The sequence below is a fragment of the Drosophila sulfurigaster genome, chromosome 2R (assembly GCF_023558435.1).
Source record: "Drosophila sulfurigaster albostrigata strain 15112-1811.04 chromosome 2R, ASM2355843v2, whole genome shotgun sequence".
Lineage (NCBI taxonomy): Eukaryota > Metazoa > Arthropoda > Insecta > Diptera > Drosophilidae > Drosophila > Drosophila sulfurigaster.
The window spans coordinates 21,292,350-21,306,886 of record NC_084882.1 but is presented as its reverse complement, the minus strand read 5'-3'; the positions used below and the strand labels follow the sequence as shown (position 1 = coordinate 21,306,886).

The following is a 14,537-nucleotide window of genomic DNA, read 5'->3' as shown; positions in this document are numbered from 1 at the left end:
TCCCATCGACATCATCATCTACCGTTCCGGGCAGTCGTAGTCATAGTCAGAGTCGCAGTTGGCAAAGCAATTTACAATTTTCAATTTAAAATTTCCATTCTATGCAAAGCAGTCAACGCGGCGACATAGCAGCCAGAGAACCGAGTCTGTAAGACTTGCAGTGAAGAAGAAGGATCAGAGGGCGGTGGGAAAATTAAATGCCTGCAATGTTGTATGTATGCCAACTATTGACTCAAGACTCGACGTTGTCGGAGCGACAAAGCACTTGAGCAAAGACACGAACCGAGACAAGCCAAAGAGACAATGTCAGCCTCAGACTCAGACTCAGACAGCATTATGCAAGGTTTGGAATAACATTGCAGTCAAATATGTTCCGTATATCAAATTCGCCTTCAGACACTTTTAAACTGTTGTCGAAGAAAGTTTGAATATGAAGTCTGAACTTTATTTTCCACATTTTTAGCTATTTAAAAACTTGGAAAAAAATGAAGGCATTTACCATAAGCTAATAAATATATCGTCAAACTGTTTGAAATTGAGGCGAAAACGCATTGGGGAACACGTGCAATAACAATTGTCTTTATCGATGATGATAATAATGATGATGCCATTAGTTTACTTGCGTTAATAGCATTGAGCGAGCTGAAAATCAAAGCACATCCTGTCATTCTGTAACTTTCCCTCTTGCCATTGTCCCTTTGTCATCTGCCGTGTCGTCCCCTTTTGAGCTCACCGAATAACCCCCGAGTGCGTAGCATAAGGCAAGTTGCATTCAATTACTTGATGTGTGTGTGGCATGGCATGGCATGGCATGGCTGGGTGAGTAGTTACAAAGTGTCTGTGTCTGTATCTAGTGTCTAGTTCGATGCAGCTACAATGAGTGTGTGTGTGTGGGGTTTCGTAATGCAATTGCTATTTTGTTGCAGTGCAAAAAGATTGAGTAGAGCATCACATTGATGTATAAAATGGCAATCGTACTATGCACTTGCTGTCGAGATTGTTTATCGTCTAAGAGGCAAGTGCAAATGCAGGTGTGTCAACTGTCACAATGCAAGTGCTATAAATATTTTGCTAGCAATATAAATAAATATCCCACTCCCAAGAAATGGGGATGCATACAGCCCAAAGAGCTGCCAAAGTATATACATATTTGTATATTTGTTGCCTGTCTCCAGTGGAAATTTATGCATTGCTGCATTTCCGTTGACGCCTGCCAGCCTGCTAGCCGCATGGCTGGGCATTATTTACACGTTGCCATAATGAAATGTCATCTACTGCATACTTATAGGCAAAAAGGCGGTTGCTTAAGGCATAAATCAACGCACCAAACTTACCAGAGTCGAGAAAAGTAATGATATGATATATATGCGTTACTCACCTGCAAAGAAAATAATTAAATTTTGATAAAAAATAGTTGTATATGAATACTTTATTTATTAAATAAACTAGCTCAATATTATAAATTAGTCCAAAGTTGGTAGTATAAAACTATTACCTACTTTTTTAGTATTTGTTGAATCTAAGTGCAGAGAAAGTTTTTCCATAAAATTTTAAAATTTTATTAATGGCAGACTGATAAACCAAATTGACTGACCAGAAACCACTTCATGCCGATAAATCATCGGTAACGTTGAATCAACATTTTCTATAAATTTCACAGTCCACATATCAAAGTGAATAATTAACAGTTAATTGATACTCATTTGACATACAATCAGATAGTGAATTAATCGCATTATTCCACGGCTTTCTCTGCAACAACATACTATATTTCTTACCACTCATTTATCTTTTTAAATTCTAAAGACTGCGTTGAATTGCAATAAAAATGATTGACAATTTTTTACAATTCCTAACACAATTTCATGTTTGATTCGCTTTTCCAAAGCAATTAGTTTAACATGAAAGCAGGAGAGAAAAGCTTATTACTATGTTTTTACAGCAGTCTTTTGATAAGATATTTAAAAATTGCAATTAACTGTATGTGAAAAAGGAGCGTTTAAATAAAATCACTGTGTCAGACAAATCATAATCCTTGCACTGAAAAAAGGCAACGAAATTTTTTCGGTTGGCTATTATGCGCTTCAGTTCAGTTGAGTTTGTGAAACGCAGTGGAAACTGTGGAATGACGTTAACGGAAATGAACCTGGCCAAGGAAAACCAACAGTTGCCGCTTTGTAATACCTGCAAAAAACTGCAGGCCGACAAAAAGCTGACCGTTCGTTACTCCCCCTCTTACTTTCCTCCCATTCCTTTTCGCTTGACGTCTCAACCCAATCCTGTCATAGTTTGAGCAAAAAATTATGAAAGTTTTCGTGTGCAGGTTCGTCAGTATGTGTAAGTGTGCGTGTGTGTGTACACAAGGCAACCGCATGTTGTTCTATTATCAGGACATAAAAATGTTTGCTCGCTGACTGGCAAACTGCACTTGACCAAAAACTGAGCCCGAATTAGCTACGATGGCGACGACGACGACTACGGCAGACGCAGACAGCCGGAAAGACGTGGAAACCAGAAGCAGACAGAAAAATGCCCAACTGCCTCCAACCTCACTGCCATCTACTGCTGCCTGTAATTTATCCCCCCTTTGGACTGTTGCTTTCAGTCATAAACTCTAACATTACAATTTCTCTGTATGTGTATGTGTGTGTGTGTGTTTGTGTCAGAGAGACTTTTTATTTTTGACATTGGGTTTTTGTGTTGACGCTCCGCTGCTGCTATTTTTAGGGAGCAACTGTTAATAATGCGTCCTGTGCTCTGCTTTTTTGTTGCCGTTGCCGTTGTCGCTATCCCTTTCCTTGTTCATGCTTGTCGCAGTCGCAGCTGCAAAGGTCCATACTTTGATATGGCAGATAAGCCCCGCATAAAATATTTTATTAGCCACAGCCACAACAACAGAAACAGCAACAGCATCAGCCACTGCTGCACTCCACAGAGTGTGTGTGGACCTAAGCATTATGTTCGTAATGACGATGACGGCGCCAGCAGCGTCCAAAAGCAAAAACCTGCCGCTCAACTCATCCACTTGAGTGTTAGCAGAATACCTGACGCTCGACCAAATACTACAGAAAGGATAACGAGTTTTTTCTGTTGTGTGTTTCGTGCACATTGTAGTTTAGCTAGATGGAGTAATTAATATAAATTTCAATTACTATACAAGTGCACACTAAATGTTAATAAAATTGTCTTAATTGCCTCCATTCAAACAAATATTATATGTGCAAATATTTTTTCCCAATTAAAATCATTTAAATGACAAATACAATTTAAAAAAAAAATATAAGCGGAGGAAAGTATATAATTCATTTTTATAAATTTCTCATTGAAAGTAAATATTTAATTTAACTCTTCTATAAATTAGAATCTGTTTGTTCCACTTCATAAGTATGTCGTAGATCAGTCTTAATACTTGTGAATATCTTTCGTACCCAAAACAAATCGAAAAGCATCATCCCCAGTATCCTGAGCAGTTGCCCAGCACTTATAAGCAGGGTTTAATGGTATTTGTCAGGCGTAAAACACTGTGGTAGGGTGTGCAAGCTTCATGGTATTCTTTAGCCTTTGTGGTTTATTTTTCTTAGTTTTTTGTTTTACCAAAATGAAAATTAATGAATGTGAGCAAATGCTTTTGGCAGTGCGCCAAGCGAAGGCAACATACCGAAGACAGTAAATTAAATGTCATATGTCAAGTTCTGTGTGTGCCAGTGTTTGTGTGTATGAGTGTGTTCTTGTTTATGTGTGCGCACGTCAGTTTTTTCTCATTGTTTTATTTCATTTCCAACTGCTGTTTGTCTTTGCCGTGGCTCGCAAGTTAATTTTGTTGCTGGCAGCTGCGACTCGTCCGGGCACCCGGCACCCGGCCCCCAGCTGCCGCATTGCTTCTCCTCATTCTCATTCTCATTCCCTTGGCCATTCCCTGTAGCCAACTTCAGCGCGGCCGCAGAACATTCTGGCTCCGCTTAGAGTCTAATGCGCTGCTGATGTATTTTAAATTTAATTTCCATTCTTCTGCCAAGTTATCTATAGACACATATACATACTTATGTGTATCTACTTTTTACAGAGTGAATTATTTTAAGCGTGCGCTAATTCAATTGCGCATACGCCACGTTGGCACTGCATGCAATTGGATTAAGCGACCAAAGTAGAAAATACAATAAAAAAAAAAAACTGAATAATGAACGGAATTAACCTGTTTTAAGCCTAGCTAAAAGCTTTGCGCTCAAGTAGTTGGGAGTACGTTAATGGCATTTGGCGTTAATTTTTCATCACGTGAGAACGTGTGTCAGCTGCATGTTTGTTCACTTTTAGTGTCTCATTTTTTTAATAGGTCGTGTCAAAAGTAATAAATGTAGCCATCTTTTTTTGTTGTTTTTGTATAAATGCCCCCCTTCGACGAGCACTTTAAGGATTGTGGCTGCAGAGTGTGCAACAAAAAACGAACTCTTGTAATGCTTTTAATGCGCTTAATCGTTCGCGCATCATTAAATCTGATTGCATAAAAAACCACATCAAACCGCATTGCAGCACATCGCAAAAGAGCAATTCTTTCACCCTTTTTTTTTTTTTTTTACAACTTTTGAGCATTTGCTGTACTTAATTGCAAATCGATACGACGGCTTTTGGCCAGAACTGCTAATTGCCCACTCGAATGTCTGTGAGAGCAAAGCTAAGCTAAGCACATACAATTAGGTCTATTTGTGTAAATGCCATAGAAGTTGTCGGCTCTTAAATGCAATGCACTTCAATTAAAATTCAACTTATTTCAAATGTGTTTCAAAAGTTGCAGCTTTCTCGAATTGCCTTTGTGCAGCAGCTAAAACAAAAATACTTTCCTCTTTTGCCAAAAGTTAATACTATTATGACTTTCGGACTTCTTTTCGTTTTGTACTTTAAAGAAATGTTTGATTTAACAACTCGACCTCCAGCTGGACCCCAACGAGAGTTTTAAACAATTTCAACAGACACACACAGAGCACTGTGTGCGAAATTAAAATAAATATTGTAAATAATGTATGAATTGCCGGAGCAGCACAACAGAGCAAACGATCAACAATTTTGCCCTTACTGCATTACTTTTTATTTTGTGCTATTTGTGAATACCAGTTAAATGAAAATAAAACCGACTCTTCAAATGCCCTGTACAGCAATATTCGTATTTAGCTGGGGTCCCAGTCTTATCTTTAGTTAAATTTACAACTCTATAAACCGATAAACGAATCTATGGACTGCACATAAATAACTTGGCTTTGCGCTCTTGTGGTGCCAATAAATTTACACGCATATTTTGTTTAAAACTGGAATTGAGAACAGAGGCTTTAGAATGTTACACAGTGTTGCCAGTACAGAATTACCATCTCAGCTGGGATGTCATTCTGTCATGGTCTCTCAGCCATATTCAGGTATTGCATTGGCCATGTTGTCCTTGCTGGCGTCTAGCTGACGACTATGCCAATGCCCAGCTACCACGTGTATAACTTATTTATAAGGCTTTTACGCACAACTACACAGAGAGATACGGAATGAAGAGGCAAAGAGAGAGCGCCAGAGTGGGTGGTGAACATAAAAGACAGAGGCTATGGCAAAGGCAGTTGAATATAAGTACGCACAACGAGTATGTACGAGTATGTACATATATAAAGAAAATACTTTCACTTGTGGGGTCTGAACTGTCCTGTCCGGGGTGGCTTTAACCCGCTTTCAGCAGTCGCAGCATGACCGAAAAATTTGCAAATGGACTCAACAACTCGGCCTGAAACATGTCCTTTGTGTGCGCTTACACATGTGAGACGGATGAGTTCTGGGGATATTTTGTTGAAGGGAGCATAGTTTTGGCCATTTCTTTTACTTGCTTCTCAGCGCTATGGGGGCGTTGGGTATCGCATTGGACGACGGGTGTGGCCAGGATAATTGCGTCTTTGTGTGCGTATGTGTCGCATTTCGGGGGCGACAAACTGTCAGTCCTTTTGTGCCATCGTCTTGCGGCGGGCATGAAATGGCCATGACAGACATTAAAAATGTAGAGTAGGCAACAAACTCCTTCTCATCTCTTTTTTTTACGACTAAGCGTTGTGTAAATTTGCAAAATCCATGACATAAGCATAAATTCCACTCTTCTACACCCAACTCGCATTCCATTTTTCGGGCAAAAGTCTAGGGTTCAAGTGTCAGGCGAACCTGTCGAAAGACGAAACGCAAGTTGTCTTGTCCACTTAAACGTGAAGCATCCATCTATTGTAAATGATTTTTTCTCATTTTTTTTTTGCGCACGCCGTAAAGCAGCTTAAATAAATTCGTAATTATTTTAAACGTACCTCAGCTGCCACACCCCCTTCTTGCAACTGCCCCACTGGCCGTTGGCGCCTTTTTTCTTATACATTTTATGCTGCTGTTTCCCCGAAAGTTTTGCCAGAAGTTTCGCCCTCGCTCATTAAGTGGCGCAATTTCTGTTTTCCCCGGCAACTTTGCGTTGGCATGGCCACACGCTCGGGATGAGAGGTGAACGAAAGAAGGGAAGGGAGTGGGAGAGGTGCCTCAAGTACCGCCGCATCACACGCCAAGTAATTATGAATATTTTAACGAACTTTTGCCACAGGCAGCGGCAAATCAAAATATTTCATTCGCCAGTGCAAAGTTAGAGCGCAAAATAATTTCGTTCAAAATAGAAAGTAGGCTAAAAAACTAAAGAAGAAACCGAAGAATGGCAGAAAGAAAAAAAGAAAGTAGAACTTGCATACAATATATATGAAGAGAATACGGTAAAAAGTTTTCCATTCGTCTTTCTTCCAGTAGCGTCGTCTTTTGCCACGGAAAAACCCAATGGACAAGGCGACGACGAAGTGATAAATAACTATAATTTCATATTTGTTACATTTTTGCAATTTAGAATTTTAATTAAGCAAAGTTAAATAGTTTTTGGTGTCGCCGAAAATGTATAATTCACAGAAAATAAAGTTTTCTAGATCGTAAAGATTAGACCGTTATTCCTAAAAATTCTTACGTGGTAATTAGCCACACTAAAGTTGGTGCATTTTCTGTCAAGAGGTGCTAAATAAATGATGTTACTTAATTACGAGCTAATTGAAAAGACTGAAATTTCAATCATTTGTTGAACCTACAATCAGAAATAGCACATCAGTTTGAGTCCATTAAGCAACATTACGTATACGCAAAGGTGCCAATCAAGTCGAGTATAAAGCAAGCTAGAAACTGGCCAACAAACAGTTTAATCTTAACAGCTGCTAGGCTATCAGGATGGAATTGGCTGTCTGAAGGACTGACTGATTGACTAACTGACTTTGCTTTGTTTGTGTGCACAAATTGATTTTGGTTCAAAGTCAATTAGATGCCAAACCGAAAACAGCAGGCGATCAGGTCACTCAGCTGCTCAAATTGTGGCTTTGTTGCAAGGACTTGGCCAGTTGCATCGTTGGCTCTTGGTCGGATTTGGCAGAGTGGCAAAAAGTTTGAGTCGAGCTCTCTAATTATCATAAAAATAATAAGGCTTTGAATGAGCGAGTATCTTAATTGAGTTGCCAACAATGCAGCTCAACAGCTGCGCAGGCTGATAAAAAGCTGACAGCAGACTAAGTCTCTAGAAGTGGAGCTAGGGAAACGAGAAAAAGAATAGATGGCTGGAAGCGCATACCTGTGCATAATTATGAATAAAACTGTTTATTTTGCTTTGACATATTCTGTGAAGCAGAAGCAGGCGGTTGTCATTTAATTTTATGCAGAAATTCAAATGAATCGACAGCACCTCATCCCGGTCAGGAAAAGCAACAGCAACAGCAGCAGCCACTCTGGCTCAGTCTCAAATTTAGCTTTAGCTTCGACGTCTTTGATGCTCTTACTGAGCTGCATAGATTAGCATAAAATCAACAAACGGACAGCCACACCTCGAATTTGACTTCCTGCTTCCTGCCATACCATTCATTCATTCCTTCTTCTTTTCGGTTTTCAATTAAAACCAGCTACGTGCGGGCCATATATCAGTCAGAGCCAAAGACTCGAAACGCGTCGTAATTTACCTGAATAATCAATTTGACGGTGACGCCTCATCCCCAACCAATCAAGCCGAAAAAACAAGATGAAAATCAGACACTTGAAATTTGACTTCAGCTTGACTTTAGCATCAAAACGACAATTTATTTTCAAAGCAATATTAATTTAGGTACTTTTTTTTGTCAATGCTTAATAAAAATAAAGTTTAAAAGACTTTTTCAAAGCGAAATGAATAATTGTTTACGAACTGGCCATAAATAATGTCTTAGTTACCTTTTAATGGTATTTTTAGCTGTTATCCGCAGTGATTTTTCTAAGTGCACAACCTTTATTCCCCGTAAATACATTTAAATAAAATGTATTATTTATTAAGGTACATATATCTTTTTAGGAGGGAAATGATCTTGATCTATCGCTCTAGTATTTCTCTCAGTGTAGTACCTTCATTATTCATTTGTGCTCTTGAAATTTATTCATTTTATGCAGGACTGAAACTATAACAACAACAACAAGAACAATAACAAAACTAATTATGAAAGTTTTGCATGGTCAGGTGAATGAACGACACACACACAGAGATACGCATACATATCAAGTTAAAGTCAAGTGTTTGGTGTTGTTTTGTTGTTGTTCCCGTTGACCAGATAATAATCACAACATTAATTAATGAATTACTGCAAGGTTTATGCCCTTTGTCTTTTTTGGGTTACTTCGGCGATTTTGCTTTTATTTACATGTGAAGCAGCCATTAAAACTGTTGCGAAATTGGATGAGCTCTGAGATAGCTTAGAGATGAAACCATGTTGAGATGTGTCTGGGCGATATTGAAGCTGCTTTAGGGATATAAAATGGCGCCATGCCCCCCGAAGGGCCACAAAAACAGGTGGAGATTTTTGCTGGCGATTTATAGTTAAAGGTTACATGGGAATTGAAAGACCAACTGTGTTTTAGAGATGCTTACGGGGAAAGTGCGAAAAATGACAGTTTTGGTCATAAGAGAAATGGCTTCTCGACATACAAACTTGGAGTTGCGACATACGAATCACACTCGCAATCTATTTATTCACTTAGTAAAGACAGACAGCACCTGGTGGCAGAAGGAGAATTTGGAGCAGTAGAAAGCACATCTTTTACTGTGGCTGTGCAAACATCAGAGGCGAACGTGCGCATAAATCTGCCTCAGCTATAAAAATTTATATAATTGAGCGCAGCAGCTCAGCGGGCGACGGACAAAAGGCAACAGCAAAGGGATGCCGAGGCACGGCCGATGGGCCTGCCTCAAAAGAAAATGCCGCTGAGGCGCCCGCTCCCTTTGTTAACGTGTTTTGTGTTGCACACACACACACACACCCATACACATTGACTCATTTTCTCAAAGATATACACACACTGATACACAGAAAGAGAAAAGTTTAAAGCAAATCAAAAACTTGGCGATAAGCACGAGTTTTGGGCTGAGAGCTGACAGGCGCGCTGATTGGTATTTTTCATTTTTTTCGGCGGGGGCTGGCAGGAGGGGCGGGAGGTAGAGAGTTTTTCTGGTTTTTGCCAAGGCCAGACCATAAAATATTTTACATTGTTGGCACAAAAAACCGACAGAAATGTGAGCTATTTTGTGGCAAATATGCAACAAAATATAAAATCCGAATTTTCTAGCATACTTTTGTGGGGCGCCAATATGCCTAATAGTAAAGGACACGCCACGTTTGCCATTGTTTGAGTGTGTTGTGCCCTAAACTAAACTGCCATTAAGCAGACACCTGCACATACACACACAAGCACACGACTCACATTCACAGACAACAATACAGATGTAAAGTGCGAGAAGAAAGGGCTGAAGTGCGTGGTAAACACATAATTAAACTCGACAAACGTCTCAAGAATTAAACATTTTGCATGCCTTTTACGCCCTTGTCTGTCATCAGGCAAAACCGCCATGTGCCATTGCCCATACGCCCTTCTGACAGCCATTGGCAGCAGCTGTCGCTTGCTTATTATGTTTATTATAAATAATTTTGCAGCTGCTTTTGGGTTTATCCATTGTATTGTCATTCCCCTAAACGAATTCGCCATCATTTCGTTATGTTTTCACATAAAACTCTGAGCCTTCGAAATCTGCTAATAAAAACTTTACAAGCGCTGGGAATGCTAATAAATACTTAAGTATTATAATACTTGCCAGGCGATATTGTGTTTCAAAATTAATTCAAGAACACGCACAGTAGTATGTTTATTTTAAATTCACTAACACGCTATGTCTCTCGTTTTCTCTCGCTTTTCATTTCACGCTTTCTGTGTGTCGACGACGAAATAAATGAATACTTGAGCAGTGACATGTAAACCTAAATAAATGATTAAGTTGTCATTTCTAGTGCGTAGACTGTGTGTAACACTCGTTTGTGTGTGTGTGTTGTCTGTGCCTGTCTAATGTTTCGGTTTGGCTGCCTACTTAAGTTGTCAGTTTACATATTAGATATCTTGCCACAACCACAGTCGCAACATAACACAACACACATTTCTAATCGCAGCTCACTCCACGTCGACGGCATGGCAACTCAATCAAAGTTATGTCACATTTGACCAATGGCAGCAGCCAAAAGTGCGACCAAATGGCACTGCCGTAAAGTTCAATGCTAACACGTAATACGCCAAAGGACATCCAGTTCCATCTGCACCTCTCTTTCTCTTTTATATGTATGTGTGGTCACACACATTTTATAACTTGCAGAAAAACTCCAGGCAGACATAATATTTATGATGGCACGCAACTAACTACATGAGACCAAAAAGTCCAAAAAAAGTAGCTGCAGAAGTAGACGAACCTACATAACCATAAAAAAATCAAATGTTCTTTTGAGCAAAACAAGCTTTATAGTGTGGGCAGCGTACAAGAAAAAACGCCATTGCTAAGGACCAACTTTGACAAAAAAAAAAAAAATAAAAAGAAAGAATTTCTTCTTTCTTCTTCTAAAGAAATAAGAAGCTCATACACACAAACAATATGCACACTCGCTGACCTTCAAGCCGGAGGTTGTCAAAGGTTTCGCTTACTTAAAGAGTAAGCGTGGGATCTAACATCGTATTTAATATATATTTTTGTGTATCGCAATCAGCTTTTCAATATACATAGTTGTTTTCCGTTCGTTCACTAATTTGCAGTCTCATTAAAAATGCTAGCATTTCTTTGTGTCTCTGTCTCATTTTGTCTGGCTCCTTCGACTGTTACTAATATATGGAAATGGTGCTGGCAGCAGTCGGATGATATTGAATATGCTTCAGCACAAAGTCGTAATTTCACAAAGTTCTATCAGACACATAAAACAGTAGACATATTGATTCCCTTGAAAGGTGCTGCAATGTGTTTCACACTGTGCAAAAAGGATGTGTTAAAAATTTCAATAAATAAAAGATAAACTAGCAAAAGTTTACATTGGGTTAATAATCACAGAGAATGTATATACACATTATTGTATGCAATATATTGATGAAACTCTGCTTCAGGTAGTTCAAGTTTTATTCGCCTTAACTTTTCTTTTTGAGAGTGTACCACATATAAGTAACTATATGGGTTGTATATGCTATAGTTAGGGTTGGAAGATGTGTTGGCAAACCTTTTGCCAAGTTTTATTACCTTAGAGCACCCCTCATTTGTTGGGCTTGTTGTTGGCAAGGCCATAAGAAAGCAAGGCCTGGTTCGACTTTCTCTGTGCTGCAAAGTGTGGAGTGTGTAGCGTTTGGTTTATGCTCAAAGCGCAGTCAATGAATTGATTGATGTGCCTGTGCGATGGTTATGGCCAAGAGCAACAACAGCAAAAATGGGCAACTAGCAAATGCTCTTGGGGATGGAGGCAGAGGAAACGGCATCAAACGGCAACAACGAAATAAAATGCACATAAAAAGCAACCAGCTTCAAAGACAACCGAGTTTATTTTCGCTCTCTTTCTCTGTCTCTATGTCTGACTATCTGTCAGCCTCTTCGACTGTCTGACTAAAGCGAGTGCTCGCACATGCACATAAATTACAGTTTTACGCTGACATTTTACTATTTCCTGCGTTCGCCTTGCTGGCTTTTCATATTTGGACGAGCGTGCAGTAAAAAACCAAAGCTAATAGCTGCCCGACTACCAAATGGAATCAGCCAACTGCCAACTGCGAGCTGCGAGTTGCGAACTGCCAACTTCCAAATGCGAACTACCAACTGGCAAAGGCTACAATTTGGCTTTGTCATATTGCTCTCTCTATCGCGCAAGCTGTTTTTGCTGTCCCTTTCTTGTGTGGGTTATAAAAACCAGCACGCACCCAAATTGCACCACACTGCGGCATGTCAACATAAACTACAGGGTTTTATTTGCTGTTTGCCAATGTTGCTGTTGCCGATGTTGCTTGTGTTGTTGTTGTTGTTACTGCTGCTGCGGGTCAAACTTCAAACAAGCTGAAAATTAATTTAATACGCAATTTCCATTGCAAGTTTGCCGCAAGCGCAAAAAAAAGGAAAAAATGATTGTAAATGGCCAAAAGTCATCGGAGCTGGCAAATGAAAATGTAAACTTAAGTGGCACACACACAAACACACATACACGCTCAAGCACAGTGTTACACTCACTTACACATACAAATACAAATCCATACATTTACACTCACATATGCATTCGTATGCCAGACAAAGTGCCGCTCTCCTCCAGCCCAGGCTAAAACTTGAAAGAGCAGCAAAACAGCAAACAAGCAGCCGCTGGAAGAAGGGGCAAGCAGGGAGAGTGAGAGAGATAGAGCGAGAGAGAACGAGCTAAAAAAAGGGCCAAGCACCCGGCTCTCAGGAATCCTCGTCAGGCTCGACTCGTGGCGGGTGGCTCCATATTTTATTTAACAGTTCATCCAACGTAGCAACGAGCACTCGACACACATTCCATGCTAGTTTCGGCACCATTAATTGGATGCGGATGTGCCAGTTACATTCAATGTGAGCCGAGACAAGACGAGCGACAGGCTGAGGTGGGAGAAGTCGATGAGAGGAAGAGAGAGAGTGGAATGGGAATGCGAATGAGAATGGGATTGGATGAGGTTAGCGTGGCCAGAGCTTCAATTAAATTCAAATTAAGGCTGGCCTAAGCCCAAACAGATGGGCAGAGATTTGTCTCGTGCTCTCTCACTCTCTCTCTGTCTCTAGCTGTGTGTGCTTCAGCAAACGACTTAAATGATGCCCCAATGACGTAGCATAAATATTTTGTTATGGCCATTGCCAAAAAGCGAAGAAGAAACGAAGAAATAAACATGACTGAAAATCGATTTGTGTCTAAGCTCCCATCCACGTGGCGTATACGTAATGCAGACAAACAAAACAAAGCCATTTATTATTATTTGTTGCCTCGGCTAGTTCTACTAGTTGGAGTTGAAGTTAACATAAATTGGCTAAGAGTTACATATGTAAACAATATTCTTAAAGAAGGGACATATATATAGATTTACCACTATATTCTTTTAAGACATTTAAGTGCATTAAACCATATTTTTGCCTTGGCCATTTCTTTGTGGCATTGCCATCTGCGCTTCGTTAAGCGGAAACATTGCAATTCGCGCATGCAACATAATAAACTGCCCCAAAACATTGAGACCAATCCGGCAATCCCTCAATCCCCCAAATCCCCAACACTGACTTCACAGTTCCCAGTTCCCAGTCACGTTCATGTCCAGCGGCGATTTGTGCGGCCACCAGCAGCACAACGGCGACGACGTCGACGACGTTCATACCTGAATCGAGTCGAATTGAGTCGAGCCGGGGCCAAGCAGAGCTGAGCTCAGCTGAACTGAATGCCGCCAGTGGCATTCGCACTGGTTGAGTTTAAAAAACTTACTTCCTTCCGCCTTGTTAGGCGGCGAAACGTTGTGAAAATGCTCTGGCCTGACCGGACCAGTTGTGTGAGCCGCTGTGAGTCGTGAGACTAAGTGAAAACAGCCAAATGCAGTGATACAAATGCGATTTACTCGATGGCGGCAAGCAAAGGAGGAAGCGGTAGAGGTGTGTGTGTGTATTATACATGCTCATACTCATACACGCACACAAAGTGCCAGCAGAGATTTAGGGCTTTGCCCACTGACACTTTTTTCAAGTTGATGGCGCCACACACACGCACATACACACACGCATACACACACACACACACACACAGATGTAGACGTTACACTCTATTTGGCAGCGGCGCCCAGGCACCACGCACGTTACCCAACTCAAAATGCTATGGCGGAAATTATTGAACGCACTCACATGGAGAGGAAGAGCGAGAGTATAATGCAGAGAGTGCGAGAACACTCAGCAAAGGACGGGAGATGGGAAAGAGATGTGGAAGAAGAGAGGCTGTGAGTGGTTGGAGGCGTCGCATTTACACACATTAAAAATGCAAAAAGTCAACGACTGCGCAAGGAAAAAGCCACTGAAGCTCAGGCATTGAGCATTATAATGCGAGAGGAATATATTCATACGATTACAATAAGAATCGAATAATGTGAATCGCACACAATTCGCTTGGCATTCAGCACAG

General features: G+C 40.4%; 1 protein-coding gene and 1 long non-coding RNA gene across 2 annotated transcripts in view; both read right to left on the bottom strand.

Moving 5' to 3' along the window:
- LOC133838983 (acetylcholine receptor subunit alpha-like 1) overlaps positions 1-14,537 on the bottom strand; it is a 74,396-nt gene that overhangs the window by 44,319 nt on the left and 15,540 nt on the right.
- LOC133838662 (uncharacterized) lies at positions 7,652-8,490 on the bottom strand. Its single transcript, XR_009893967.1, has 2 exons — positions 8,031-8,490; positions 7,652-7,973 (listed from the first exon to the last, which is right to left on the bottom strand). It is a non-coding gene; the product is annotated as an uncharacterized LOC133838662 (long non-coding RNA).